This window comes from Lonchura striata, chromosome 6 (assembly GCF_050655825.1).
Source record: "Lonchura striata isolate lonStrDom1 chromosome 6, ASM5065582v1, whole genome shotgun sequence".
NCBI classification, from domain to species: domain Eukaryota; kingdom Metazoa; phylum Chordata; class Aves; order Passeriformes; family Estrildidae; genus Lonchura; species Lonchura striata.
The window spans coordinates 38947422-38961294 of record NC_140708.1 but is presented as its reverse complement, the minus strand read 5'-3'; the positions used below and the strand labels follow the sequence as shown (position 1 = coordinate 38961294).

The following is a 13873-nucleotide window of genomic DNA, read 5'->3' as shown; positions in this document are numbered from 1 at the left end:
AGAAAGAGAGAGAGAGCTGAGAAGTATTTTCCAATTCAAAGCTGTTTTCACGCTGCAATAAAAGAGGTCAGGATGACTAATGCATTATCTCACAGATGTACATTTACCCTCAAACACTTTCTGAAGAATTCTTTAGCCAGCTTTTGCACTTTCCTGACCAGCTTTTGCAGGAAATCGCCTGCAAAACTCAGCAAATGCATTTCTGAAGTGACCATACAGTTCCAAAGTCCACACAGTGAGGACACTATTTCCTACCTAATGCATAGAAAATTGCTTAATTATTCCCAAAAATCTCAACAAATTTTCAGTAGTTCCTTTTGTTATAAAAAAACCAACAAAAAACAACCCCAAACACAAAAACGTAGGTTGAAGTCCCCTTACCATGTATTTTTTAAAGTTCAATTTATGGTGTGGCATGAACGGAGGCTTTAATCATTAAAGCAGGTAAAATAACCCCTACTTAAATGAAGTTGTGAAGTCCCATGATTTCAGCATAATTAATTAATTGAGCCATGTTTTATTTAGGTGCTTACACAAGTGCAAGAGGATTAATTCTAAATAAAACCAACAGAGCTGTAAAATGCTCATGTGGAAAAGGTCCTTGACAAGTCCCCAAGGCCAATCCCTCCGCACAGGCTGGACCATCCCCTTCCTGGTGGAGGCTGAAGAACTGGAGATTTGGCTGAGCAGCTCAGACCAAATCCCACCGCACAGCAGCCTCAGCCAGAGCAGAACGGCCACAAACTGGGAGGCAGGAGAGCAAATCCCAGAGCTGGATGCCACCATCCCTCCTCCGGGTCCCCTTGGCGTGTCCCACCCGCCCAACCTCACCTTGCCCCCATCCACACTCGGTGTCACACGCCAGGTGACTCCACACACAGGTGCCACTCTCAGCCAGCTGCTCCCATGCAAAACAAAAGCTCCTTCAGAAGCATCCCTGCAGCTACAGAACGTTTCTTCAGCTCCAGGAAGAGCTCAATCAGCTGCCTGCAGTATTTAAATCCCCATATTTCCGCAGGTTTGGGTAATCAATCCCCTGAGGTGTATCTCTGTTGTATGACATTTTTGCAGGAAGAACTGACTCTTTTCAGTTTATGTTTTTTTTTGTTTTTTTTTTTTTTACTTCTACCCTGCAGTTGGGCTTGGACTTATTCCCCTTTTTTCAGGCCATTTCGCCATTTCCTCATCACTGAGATTCGGGGTTCTGCAGTGCAGGGCTGAGTGCCTGCAATTAAGAACTTGCTCTCAATTAACCAAACGAGGTGGGGAGAGCCAGTGGCACCTGCTGTACCTGCTGCTGATGGGTGAAGGAGTTAACACAAGGTTTCATTAGTGCTATCAGCAGCCAGCCACGCAGGTTTATATATAGAAAATATCATGAGCAAGGAGCCAGCCCCCCCGCCCCCCTTCCCCAGCAGTGTTTGAGGAACATCTGACTAAACCCAGCTTTTGGAGCCTGCAAAGAGGAGCCCATCTGCTCAAAGAGAGTTTGGGAGAAAAGGTCTGGGCTGCTTTTGGGCAGAGGAGGTTTAGAAATCACCTGGGCTCTCGCTGGCAATCTCCAATCACTGGGAATTCTAGCTCAGAGGCAAAAGCCTAAAAGACATTTAAAAGTTTCCAGACAGAGGCTCAGCACAGACAAAATGATACCGAGATAAAGAGTTCCAGCATGAAAGGGGTGACCCTGCAGGGCACAGGGCTCCAGGCTCTGGCCACTGCCACTGTCCCCAAGCCAAAGGGAATGGCTGTGACTGGGGCTGCTGGTGGAAGCTGTGACACCCAGCCACAGCTGCCACCGTCCCCAGGGCACCTCACCCAGCCCTGCTTAAGGGAGGATCAAGCTGTGAGAGACTGAGCTAAAGTTAAGGGATTTTATGTGGAAAATGAAGGAAAAACCACTGGATTATTTTCTAAGCACTTGTTGTCTACTGTCAGGTCTATGCCACAGCCATTTGCCACCCCTGCTCCACATCCAGTTGTGTCTCTTGCTCTGTCCATCCTTTGTGGTCTCATTTTAGTTAAGAAAGGGCTCTGCAGCAAGGCTCTACTTTGAATTATTTACTGTTTCTCCTGCAAGCTCAGCAAAGAATTGAAGCCATTAACACAAACATGGAGAAGGAAAAGAGACTCATCAGACTAACCAGGGCACTAATCAAATAATACAACATAGGCCAGCAACAAAGCTCCATGATTTGCTTAAAAAATCTTAGAGGAACAAACATTTCAGATAAAAACCACTTTGACTGGTTTTAATATCTCATTAATATCTTTCATAATACTAAACAGCTACCCATACCCCAAATTAATGGCATTTCACTGAAGAGGGATGGGGAACATTTCAAGCCAAAGCAAAATCTTGCAGTTCCATTTTCCCAAGTTTCCAGTACCCCCCCTGTCCCAACAGGCCTGCTGAAGTCACAAATTAGGGTCACCTTTCCCCATGCACTGTCAGCAAATCAATCTGGGCTGCTTTTCAAGCAGGGCTCACACATAAATTAGGCAGTCTGCCATTGATTCACATGAGAAACCCTTGAGCAGTGGAGTGAAACACCAATAAAATCTTACAATTAACTTGAGAAGTTGCCTTTGGTTCCGTCCCAGCGGCCCTTCTGCTCCTCAGCTGCACAAAACATGTCCTCACACAGATGCTCCTTTGTAATGGCTCTGGATGAATATTTAAAATTGCTCCTTGAACACAAAAACTAATTACAGCCAAGGGGGAAATACTCACAGAAGAGTTTTATGCTGCATCATGGCCAGACTGAACGCTTGTGTTTCAGCTGCAGTTTCATTTTGGGGGAGAGAAGGGGAGGAAGGGAAAAAGCAAAAGCAGAAGTGTGCCTTGCCTGACTCTGTAGGGTCAGAAAAGGAGAACACACAGCTGGATGTGTGAGAATTCACTGCAGCACGTCAGGAGGAGCAACACAGGAAGGAAGGAAGGAAGGAGGGAGCAGGGCTGTGCCTTCAAGGTTTTCAGCACAGCAGGTTGGAACCCTCACAGGTGTATCCAAAGTCTAGCACAGCTCTGCACTGCAGAAATCTAAATCCAAACAAGCAGAGTTTGAATGAAGGATTGAATTCGGGTTGAATGAAGGATTTAAGTGTGCATGGGGAGCTGTCACAGAGCTGTTGGTGCCAGCAGCAGTCACTAAACACATGCAGAGGCACCAGCTCACTCCTGGCTCCTCCACACCAGGTCCCTGCAGAACCCCACAGCCCCTCCAGGCAGGACCCAGCACCAGGGACACCCTTCAGGGGTGATACCTGCCAAGGAAGTTCAGCAGCAGAGCCTTGGGCACATCTTTCAGAGTCAAATTTAAAGATCTTTTCAGTACTGCAGATGGAAATGGAGACTGACAGTATGAAAGTGAACAGCAAAGGTTTTCCTTGGCTGGGCAGCTCGCTGGTGGGAAGGGTCAGGAATTCCAGCCCCACCACAGAGCTGCTCAGATCTGCTGCTTCAGGGAGCCCAGCCATCCCCCTCTCCTCTTCCCTGTGTCCTTCATGCAGTAAACATATCTCGTGTGTCCCCTGAGCTGCAGAAGTTCTTGCTTTTGAGCCTTCAGCTGCTTCCCAAGTAGAGCAGATTTTTAGCTGTGTAACTGGAGAAGAGGTGATGGCACCACCGTTTCCAGGTTTCTCATTCCTCTCCTCACCTCTGCAGTGGCTGAGACTCTCCTCCAGCAGCTTCCCTGGCCATGGAGCTGCCAAGACTGAAAGGAAAAAGCTTTTGATGACAAGGTGCTGAGGCCCTGGCACAGGCTGCCCAGAGAGGCTTTGGCTGTGCCCATCCCTGGAGTGCCCAAGGCCGGGTTGGACAGGACTGGAGCAGGATCATCATTTTGATGCTCTCAAAACTCCTCCCAATTTAAATTATTCTGTGAGTCCATGTCCCTGCTCATTAGAGGGCTGGACTAGGTGGCCTTTAAAGGTCCCTTCAGCCCAAACTCTTCCAGGTTCCTGTGGGTGCTGCTGCTCCCAGCACACAGGGATCAGCTGCTCCAGAGCACAAAGGCTTTGCCCATGCTCATTCCTTTTGTCTCCTACCCAACACACCCACACATCACCCTGCAAAAGAGGGGGAACAGCAAGGAAAACTCACTTTTCCCTGAAATCTGAACCAGTTTAATGGTGAAACTCACAGGCACGGCCCAACAACGTGGTTGAGCCAGCAAAACTGGGGTGCCAAAACAGAGATGGGCAAGGGACAGCAGAGACAACAGGGCACGACCCTCCCTGGGATCTGGAGAGCCACATCTCTGCTTCCAGGGGCTGTCCTGTCACAGCCTCCTTGTGGGTCTGGGCAGCTCTGTCAGATGACATCTCACTGCTGTCAGACACACAGACAGACAGACAGATCTCCTCTTCCAGCTGAGGGAATGCCTTACAGACCTTATTCCATAAAGTCTCCAGCCCAGGTTCTCCCCTTCCTTGAAGCTCAGGGTGTTTTCCACAGCCACGCTCAGTGTTTTTCTCAGCTCCTGTCATGACCTGGCCCATGTGGCCCACCCACATCCCGAGGTGACAGCCAGGCAGGAGTGACTGTCACCAAACACTCCCCCAAAGCATCCCAGGAAAATCCCCCTCTCTGGAGGTGTTTGGACACAGCTCCTTCATCCTGAGCCAGCTGCATCCACACACTGACAAAAACATGAACCAGAATCTTTCCAAACGTGATAAAAGTCACTTTGGGGATTATTTTTAAAGCCAAACAACAGTTCTTGATGTTCAGACTAAGCCAGTGATCTCGTGAGGAGAGCACAGGACCCTGCTCACTCTGTACATCCCAGGGGCTCTCAGGAAGCATCAGCTTCAAACCAGCACACACTGCACTTTACACCAGGAAAAAATCCACAGCCTTTGTAGCCTTTTCCCCCTGCAGCTTCCACTTAGGAAGTGTCTATTTATTTATGTGTATTCTATAGATGTACAACTCTCTCTCCAATTTTACACAAAGCAACACTAAAACTCCAACACACAAAAGCTACCCCAGAACATTGATCCTCCACGAAGTCCCCCGAGAGCTGCAGCAGTCACAGCAAAAAGGCTCCTGACACTGCAGCCACGAGCTCCTGGTGCAAACCTGGCTTCTCCAAGCCCTCCCCACTGACCAGCAGGGAAATGGAACAAGTACAAAACAGTTACAAAGCTAATGAAGCAAACGCTGCCAGATGTTGAAGTGCCACCCCAGATAATTCCAGGAACACCTGTTCCCTGCCCGGGGCTGTATCCCAACAGCAGCGTGGGCAAATGTCAGCAGGGATTCAGGGGAACATCTGTTTTTCCATGAGCTGCTGGCTGAGCATCCATCAAAAGGCTGATATTCCAATTATTTCTTTGGAATGGCTGCTCTGGGCACAGACAGCAGCTCCCTGCTCCTGCAGCACCAGGAACTGAAGCAACAGCCTGGCCCGTGGTACAGATTTAGCATCTGCCACCAGTGCTTGCTATTCCTCTTTTCCTCTGACATTCCCAAAGTTAGCAGATATATATTTACTCCCCAGAATGAAACTTATGGCATCAACAGTACCAGCTTTAATTCTAAATCTGGCTCTGGGACATGAAATGCATCTGATTCTCTCATCCATTATTAAGTCCCAGGCATGTTAATAAGGCATTTATCTCCAAAAAAGATCATTACCCATGCGGATTTCTAGGGATAGTCAAGTTCTTCACAGCCTGGAGTCTCAGGACATAAATAGAAACTGCATTTACTATTAAAATTAAACCAGCAAGCCTGGGAGTTATTAGAAAAGTAAAAGCCAAGCCTGCAGCGTGGTTGTGCAGGCAACTCTGGGAGCCTGCATTAAATCCTAGGGATGCAGGCACTGCAACCTGCCAGGGAAACTGCAGAACTGGAATTCCCCTGCATCCCTGGAATTCTCCCCATCCCAGCTTCACAAACAGTGCTGAAAGCATCAACCTGAGCCCTTGGTCTGCAGTGAGAAAATCAAACCCCCTCTGAATAAAGTAGTTGCAACTTTTCATGCATAACACAGGGTTAGGGTTTCCTGGCAGGGAGGAGATTTTTCTTTGCTCAAGTCTGGAAAAGAATTCTTATCCTAAAAGAGGAACAGCATCAACAAGAAAACCCCAAGAGGAAAATGCTGACACATGCTGGAAAAGCCACTGGAGAGAAAAATTACTTTAGTGACAATGTTTCTGCAGCAGCTGGGGGAGAGTAAATGCAGCAAGAACTGCCACCCCCTCCTACAATTTAAATTTTGAGGGCATTCACCACACCTCTAGGGGACTGCATTAAATCTTCCATCGTTTCAGCTCTGACCATTCTTGGGCTGGGAAAATTCACAGAAACCCAACAAAACAGTGTCAGTCTGAGCTGAGTTTTTGGAGCATCTTTAAAAGCCTGAAAACTTCTCAGACTTTTGGCTTGCTCTGGATTTGGAGAAATGGAAATATATTGAAAGAGAAAACCAAATTACTGTCATCATTTTGGAGATGAATCCTACCTGAGACATGTGGGACTGGGAAACCAAACAGCCAGAAATCAGCTGGAAAATCAAGGAGCGAGGGGCAGGGCTGGAAGGCAGGACTTAAATGTTGGAACACCTGCATTCCATTCAACATTAATTGTGGTGGCCATGTTCTCCAACTTAAATGTTGGAATCTCCATTTAGATCACCTGCATTCCATTCAACATTAATTGTGGTGGCCATGTTCTCCAACTCAAATGTTGGATCTCCATTTAAAACACCTGCACTCCATTCACTCTTTAGCATAAGCTGCATCATGTAAACAGTAAGCTTTAAATATAATTTTATATTCAGCTCAAAAAAAATCAATAAAGCACTTCTCAAGTTTTAGCTGGTGCCGCTTCTGGTAAAATTAAGCTTAAAAATGGAGCTGAAAATTTAAAAATGTTGCTTGGTATCACCTACAAATCACATGACAGCTGATCAGCACTTCAGATAAATGATTCTGACATCAAAGATAGAGCTGGGCTAAAATCCACCCAAAAAGATAACGATCCCTGATGGCTGCACTGGTAAGTGGCTGCACAAAGCACTGACAGCTCCACCACCAGAGATGTCCTTCCCCTGTGCCCACCTCACCTCCCATCCATCAGCAGCACCTCACTTTTGCAGCCCTAAGAAGTGACAGATTCACGGCCATCCCTTGAAGCAATGACATTCACAGTGCAAAGGCTCCTGGTGAGCTTGAAAAAATGATTTGTCAGCCCTTCAGACCCCAGCTGGAACTGGGGGCGCTTCCCACTGAAACGTAAATTTTAAGGAATTTAGAGGTTTTTAGAGGAGCTAAGATTTTAGTTAGAGATAAGCCTTACTAGAGTTAATTAAAATAAATGAGTAGGCCTTGATGAAGTTAAGAGTTAGTAGTTAACTAATAATTGATTGCTTGTCAGCACAATGTTTAGTTAGCTGGGTTTATAATGAAGAATACACAAACTGATAAAGAGCTTTTAGGAACATAAGACGATTGGGGGCCTCCTCTGTTCTGAAACCAATTGAAGACAAGGAATGGGAGTTCCACCAAGAGTTCATTTGTCATATTTGCATTGAAAAGGTAGAAAGGTCAGAATGAGGAAGACTTCATTGACTTCCTCATCTTGGGACCCCTCCCCATGAAAGGGACACCGACCCATTCCAAGGAACAAACCACGCGTGCTGAATGGCTTTTGGAATGATTAGCATGCAAAGTGAGGAATGGGATGTACCAAAATTATGAATATGGATTTATATTTCGTGTATTCAATACTTGTATGGATAAAAGGGCTCTGTAATCACCTGGAAGCTGCGGTGTGGATTTGGGAGCTGTCCCACACACAATAAACACACGCTTTCTAACTTTAAACTGTTTGAGAGTTTTTGTCTGTCACAGTTGGATATCGGTACTAGATCAATATCCATATTTTTTAAATAAATCACCACAACTCCCACCAGAGCCAAATCAGGTTTTCATTTGGGGGAATGGTTTCCCACTGCCAGAGGGGAGGGCTGGATGGGATTTTGGGCAGGAATTGTTCCCTGGGAGGGTGGGCAGCCCTGGCACAGGTGCCCAGAGCAGCTGTGGCTGCCCCTGGATCCCTGGCAGTGCCCAAGGCCAGGCTGGAGCACCTGGGACAATGGGAGGTGTCCTTGTCATGGCAGGGGTGGCACTAGGTGGCATTTTAAGCTCCTTTCAACCCAACCCATCCTGGGATTTTATCATTCTCTGAGGTGAAATCCCAAGTCTGAGCATCTCTCATGCTCTGTCCCCTGCCCCACTTTGTGTGCACATCCCTGGATTACGCCTCAGCCTGAAGATGCCCTGATCAAACAGGAAGAATTCATGTGGGGAATTAAAAAAACCCAAAAGCAAACAGATCAAACTCCCCAATAAAAGAACACACACCCCCCCAACAAGCCATTAACCACCTCCCTTCTTTATTTGGGACCATGTAACTAATCCAGACAGAAACCAAATAAATTACAGCAGCAGCATGTTGAAAATACACAATGAAAGTTTGAGAAATGTGGCAAAACCCATCAATACAAGATTTTAAAAACAAACAAAACCTGGAAAATATTACTCTCCACTGGTTCCTCTTGCCCCATTGAGTTTCTTGGTGTTAATTCCCAGCTCCCCTCCAAGTCTGGCCCTTTCCCCTCCCAGGCTCCCTGTGCAAACCTCATCTCTGTCAATCCAGGGCCGTGCCCTCCAAGCCTCTGGCCTTGCAAGGCAGCAATTTTCTCACAAATAATCCTTCCAGTTTCACGCTTTTTCATTATTCTAGTACAGGAGATGGCTCAAAACAAAACTGAAGGCTCCCAGTTAGATATTTTTTGTTCAGTTCACCACCAAGCACACCATTGCTCTGGCTGGGTAATAGAATTGTTGTAATATCGATCAGAAGCTTCTAAAAGCTTCTAAAATACTGCAGAACTGCCTTTTTTTCCCTATGAAAAGGGAAATATGTGATTATATTTGATACAGAGATATGACAGACATCCCATTATTTTTCTGATTTCAGGAGTTTCTGGAGCAACAGCTCATGGGGCTCTCTGACAATGGCAGCTGAAAAAATCCTTTAATTCCCACCTCGAGCCCCTGCTGGGGAATCTGGTGTTGCACATCCACTCTCAGCAGAGGTACAGCCATCCTTTTCAAGGACCAGGCTGGGGAAAAAGGGAATTTCCCTCTGGAATAAACCCTGGGGTGGCATTTCCATCATGCTGTTGTCACAGAAAGCAGGATCAAAGGGATGGAACACAACCAGAGCCACACAGAGGGCCTGAGCAGAGGGGAAGGTGCCATCTGTTTTGATGTTATTTTAGAAATAATAACCCAAACTTATTTTCTTAGTAATTAAAAAAGCTGGAAGATCAATGATTTTGTGCTGTTTTTCTCATGCAAGACCTACCTGATCAATAAATACTAAATTAAAATATTTTAATGTATTTTTTTAAAATGTATTTTGAGGAAAAGTGTTCCAGACCAGGTTGGATATGGGGCTGGGAGCAGCCTGGGATAAAGGAAGGTGTCCCTGCCCATGGAAGGGGGTGGGAATGATGATTTTAAGGTTTCTTCCCACCCAAACTATTCCATGATTTAATGCAGAAATTCCAAGTGCATAATGACGTCCCTGCCCATCTTACACTGAACATTAAACTCTGTTATTTAGAAAAATATTTCCATTCTCAGCCGTGAGACAAACTCAGAGAGATCCATTTGCCTCCAATAATTAAATTGCCCCAGTGCTGCACATTTCAGGCACAAAAAGGCTGAAGCACCAAGAAACAGAGGGAATTCTTCCCTAACTTCTGTCTAATGTCTGTTTTTTTCCTTCTGGATGAAAACATAAATTTCATTACTGGAACATGATTAAACTTTGATTTTTTCCTATCTGTAAACCCAGTAATCACCACCTGAGCATCCCAGCTGTCAATGACAACAGCCTCAGGCTCTGATCTGCAGGAACTGAACAATTAGTAATTAATTAGAACAAAGCTGAGTAGTACAACACAAGCTGAACTGGCAGCTAGTTATTAGAGAAGCAGAAATTAGGGTTGGGCCTCCTGCTATGTGTGAGCACAGCAAGCTCGTGGTTTCTTCAGCAAGTTCACAGAAAACTTCCTGTAAAAATGTGATTTTTTTTTCCTCTTTTCTCCTTGATGTGACAGCACAAAGCTTCTGTCCCCAAAAATACCCTCTTGTCCACACCTCTGCAGGATGACAGGCTGCCTTGTGACAGGCAGAGTTTTGCCTTGCCCAGTCCTCTGCTCCTTTCCACTCAGTTCCTTCTCAAAAAAAAAAAAGTTCTTCTGCCTCCAAAATAAACCTCTGATCACCCTTGATATCTGGAAAATTCTTCACAGAGAGTAAAATTTGACAAAACTGTTCTTTCATTTGATTTTCATCCTCACAAATTCTTTACTAATAACACCCTAAAGCCACGCCCTGTGTGACAAAGAGCTCAGGGAACAGCAAGGATGCAGCCCCAGCTGATAGCCCAGTTTTTGGCTGCTGTGATTGTGCAGAAGAAACAAGGATTTTGCACAAGCAGCAGCCCCAGGGGTCTCTGGGGATGGGCAGGTAACAGGAGCAGGGCAGAGAGGCTGGCAGGCAGCTGCAAGGGAGCTCAAGTGGAAAAAAACTAAAATACACCCCAGAGAGGACCTTTGCAGCCACTTTAGTGCATTAGAGATGCCACTTACTTGCAAACGTGAGAACAGCAGAAAACAAGAAGTCTCTGTTCACAGAGTGGAAAAATTATTCACAATGTGGCATGAGTAATGAAAAATATTCCTGTGGATGGTGCGTTTGAGTATAAAGGAAATTTGAATTGTTACAGCCAAAAACCCACCAAAATATTAATGAAAAACTAAAAATATTATATCAGTCCAACATCAGATCTACTCCATACCTTCACACTAATTCCCATTAAAATATATAAACAATCAAAGCAGTGATAAGCTGAAACTGTGCCATAAACACAGAATAAAGCACAAAAAATCCCTGTCCATTTATTGGTCCTGTAACCTTGGAGATCTCCAAACCTGCTGCTGATTGAGAGGACTAAAATTAGGATTAAAACCCTCCTTTAATGGAGTAGTTCTCAGATAAATACATATTTAGGTCAATGACTTCCCCTCCTTCCCCAAAACCCGTGTCACTGCCTCCAAACCCAGGAATGTCTCTGTGGTGGAGCTGCTGCATCTTTGGAGGTCACTGCTGCTCAGAAGCACATTCGTGCCATAAATGTCATTTTTGGGAGACCTGGTTTGCCACCAGGGACCTCACAGCTGTGGAAGTACTCCCACAAAATCATGAAATTACTGCACAATCTTTTCCAGGTTCATATTCTCTGGATAATCAGAGAAGTTTCATCTGTTTTAGGCTTCTTTCCAAAATGTTGATTTGTCACCTCTTACTTTTAACCGTCCAATGTTTCAGCCTATGAAGTTACACCTCCCTAAAGAACAAAATTGTGCCAAAGGGCACAGATTGTCTGAAATGCATCAATTTATTGACCAGAAAGGCAGGAAGAGCCACCAGGAATATTTGCATACACACAGCCAAACTCGAAATGCCAAACCATTACTTCAAGAGCTCCTGTTGAAAAAAATGAGGTTTAAAGCACTAATGTAGGACACAGGGCTAAAGCCAAATCTCCATAAAGTTAGTCCTGCTTTCCCAAGCTGGGCCCTAGAGCAGATTTCAAGGTGCAGGGACATCCCTGCAGGCAGGATTCCTCCCCAAAAGCAGGATTTAGCACATTCCCATTGGGATTTTCCAGGTTCCTGCAGGGCCAGGTGTACCAGATTTCCCAGCCCCCTCCCAGTTTGCTGCTGGGGCTCTGCTCCAGTGGCCAGGCTCAGGATCCCACGGGATTTGAGCAGGGTAGGGGAACAGCTTGGAAAACTTATGTACAACCCCCAAACCTCCAAGTGACTTCCACTGCTGCCCACACACTCCGTAGCCAGATTCAGCAGCTCAGAAACTCGAGGAGAGGGAGCTTTTCTTGCCCCAAAGAAGAGGAGAGAATGATAAATTAAATACCAGCACTATATTTAGAAAATAAACTCTTTCCGCTGCAGTTCTAATTCGCCGAGTGTCACAACATTTTGAGTTTCCTTGGAAATATTAACTGCAGGGGAGAAAAAAAAACACATTTAAACACGGCACAATCTCTCTCACATTTCCAGCTGCAGCAGAGGACAGCTCAAAAACACTTCCCAGGAGAACGTGGCACAAGGATTCAGTGTCAGTCACTGCTCCTGCCCCCGGGCTGCACCAGCCCTGTATCCCTGACACTCCATCCACACATTTCCCAACTCCCACCTTTTACTATTCCTAGCCCCACTAAACTGACAGATTTTGAGTTTAAGTCGGTTTATTTGCATTACGAAATGAAAAAAAAGAATGTTTTTCTCTTCAGAGAGCAGCAGAGTGAAGGCTGGGAGATGCTGAATGGCCTCCTTTGATGTGAGAGGTTTACACTCGACCTTCTGTTTGCCTTCCTGGATATTTATATCCCGTTGGCTCCGACAGCTGAATAACAATGACATCCACACACTGACCTGCTCAAGTGAAACTTCCATCCCTCTTCCTAAAAGTGAATCCATGGCACTTGGTTCCAACAGTTTTGGGGAGATAAATGACTAATTTTCAGCTTAATTTAGCTCTTTTGGCATTTCAGAAGCTAAATAGATTATTCCAAGCAAAAAATTATCACTTCAGTAATTCCAACGCATCGCCTCAAAAGGCAGGGATTAGTGGTTCAAAGCCACAGAATTAATCCCAAAAAATTCTTCCCTGGGAGGGTGGGCAGCCCTGGCACAGGGTGCCCAGAGCAGCTGTGGCTGTCCCTGGATCCTGGAAGTGTCCAAGGCCAGTGGAAGGTGTCCCTGGAATGGGATGGGGATCAAGAGATTTAAAGTCCCCTCCAACCCAAACCAGTCTGGGATTCCAAGATTCCATCCAGAGCACCAATATTTTGACCCAACATCAAAACAACACCGTGAGAAGACACCAAAACAACCCCTGGAAAATGAGAACACACCCGTGTCATTCCTAAAACACACAAATGGATCTGAAAGTAGAACTTTATGGCTCATCTCTTCCTCAAAATGAGAACTACTTAGAAAACAGCAAATTTTCTATGTAAATAACTGTCAAAACACATTGTCGGGATGCCTCAACACTCGTTTCTGAGACATTTCTAGGATTTTTAGTTGTCTTTCTACTGCTATAATCTTTAATTCCTTTTAATCAACATGAAGTAAATTGTTTAGCTGAAAGTAAGCCCATTTGCATTGGTAATAAAGCAGAATACATACAAGAGAAGCAAGGCACCAATGAAGGATGGGGAAAAGGAAGAGATTCCTTTTGAAATGAGGATAAAAACTTTGATTCAAGGAATCTGTTGCTTTCCAAGGAAAATGAACCCATGTGGTCATTTGGAACAGGAAAAACCAATATTCCATATTAATTTGCATTGCAGGGCAGTTCTGCAGCCCACACAGGGTAAATACCCAGTACTCAAATTATTTCATTGCAAGCACATTGCAATTCCTTCATTATATTACTTTAATTGTGAGTAACTTCAGGGAAACCTATAAAACAGAAAAGAAAATAAAAATATAAAATATAAAATTCTGCAGCAGGGCAGAATTTTTGAATGGATCTGCTGAAATGCCTCAAAAATAGCAGAACAATAATAGCGATTTCCTACATTCAACATTTCCATCAACTTTAAGGAAAGACTGGAGCCCCTGGCAATGCAAGAGCTAAGCCTGTAATACTTTTCCCTCCTTGTAAACCCAAGGATTACAATCCCTCCCCGTGCCTGTGTTTAATGCAGCTAATACAGCCAATACATATTTATTGGAATTCTCCATGCAAACCCAAC

The 13873-nt window shown here is 45.1% G+C and overlaps 1 protein-coding gene across 7 annotated transcripts in view; it reads right to left on the bottom strand.

Moving 5' to 3' along the window:
* PTPRE (protein tyrosine phosphatase receptor type E) overlaps positions 1–13873 on the bottom strand; it is a 106522-nt gene that overhangs the window by 53360 nt on the left and 39289 nt on the right. Inside the window, exon 1 of one of the 7 annotated variants that reach the window (XM_085582984.1) lies at positions 3265–6409. The exons of the other annotated variants lie outside the window; for them this stretch is intronic. The gene's annotated coding sequence lies outside the window, so the exon portion shown is untranslated. Of the gene's footprint in view, positions 1–3264; positions 6410–13873 lie in introns of those variants that run through there. 7 annotated transcript variants of the gene reach the window in all.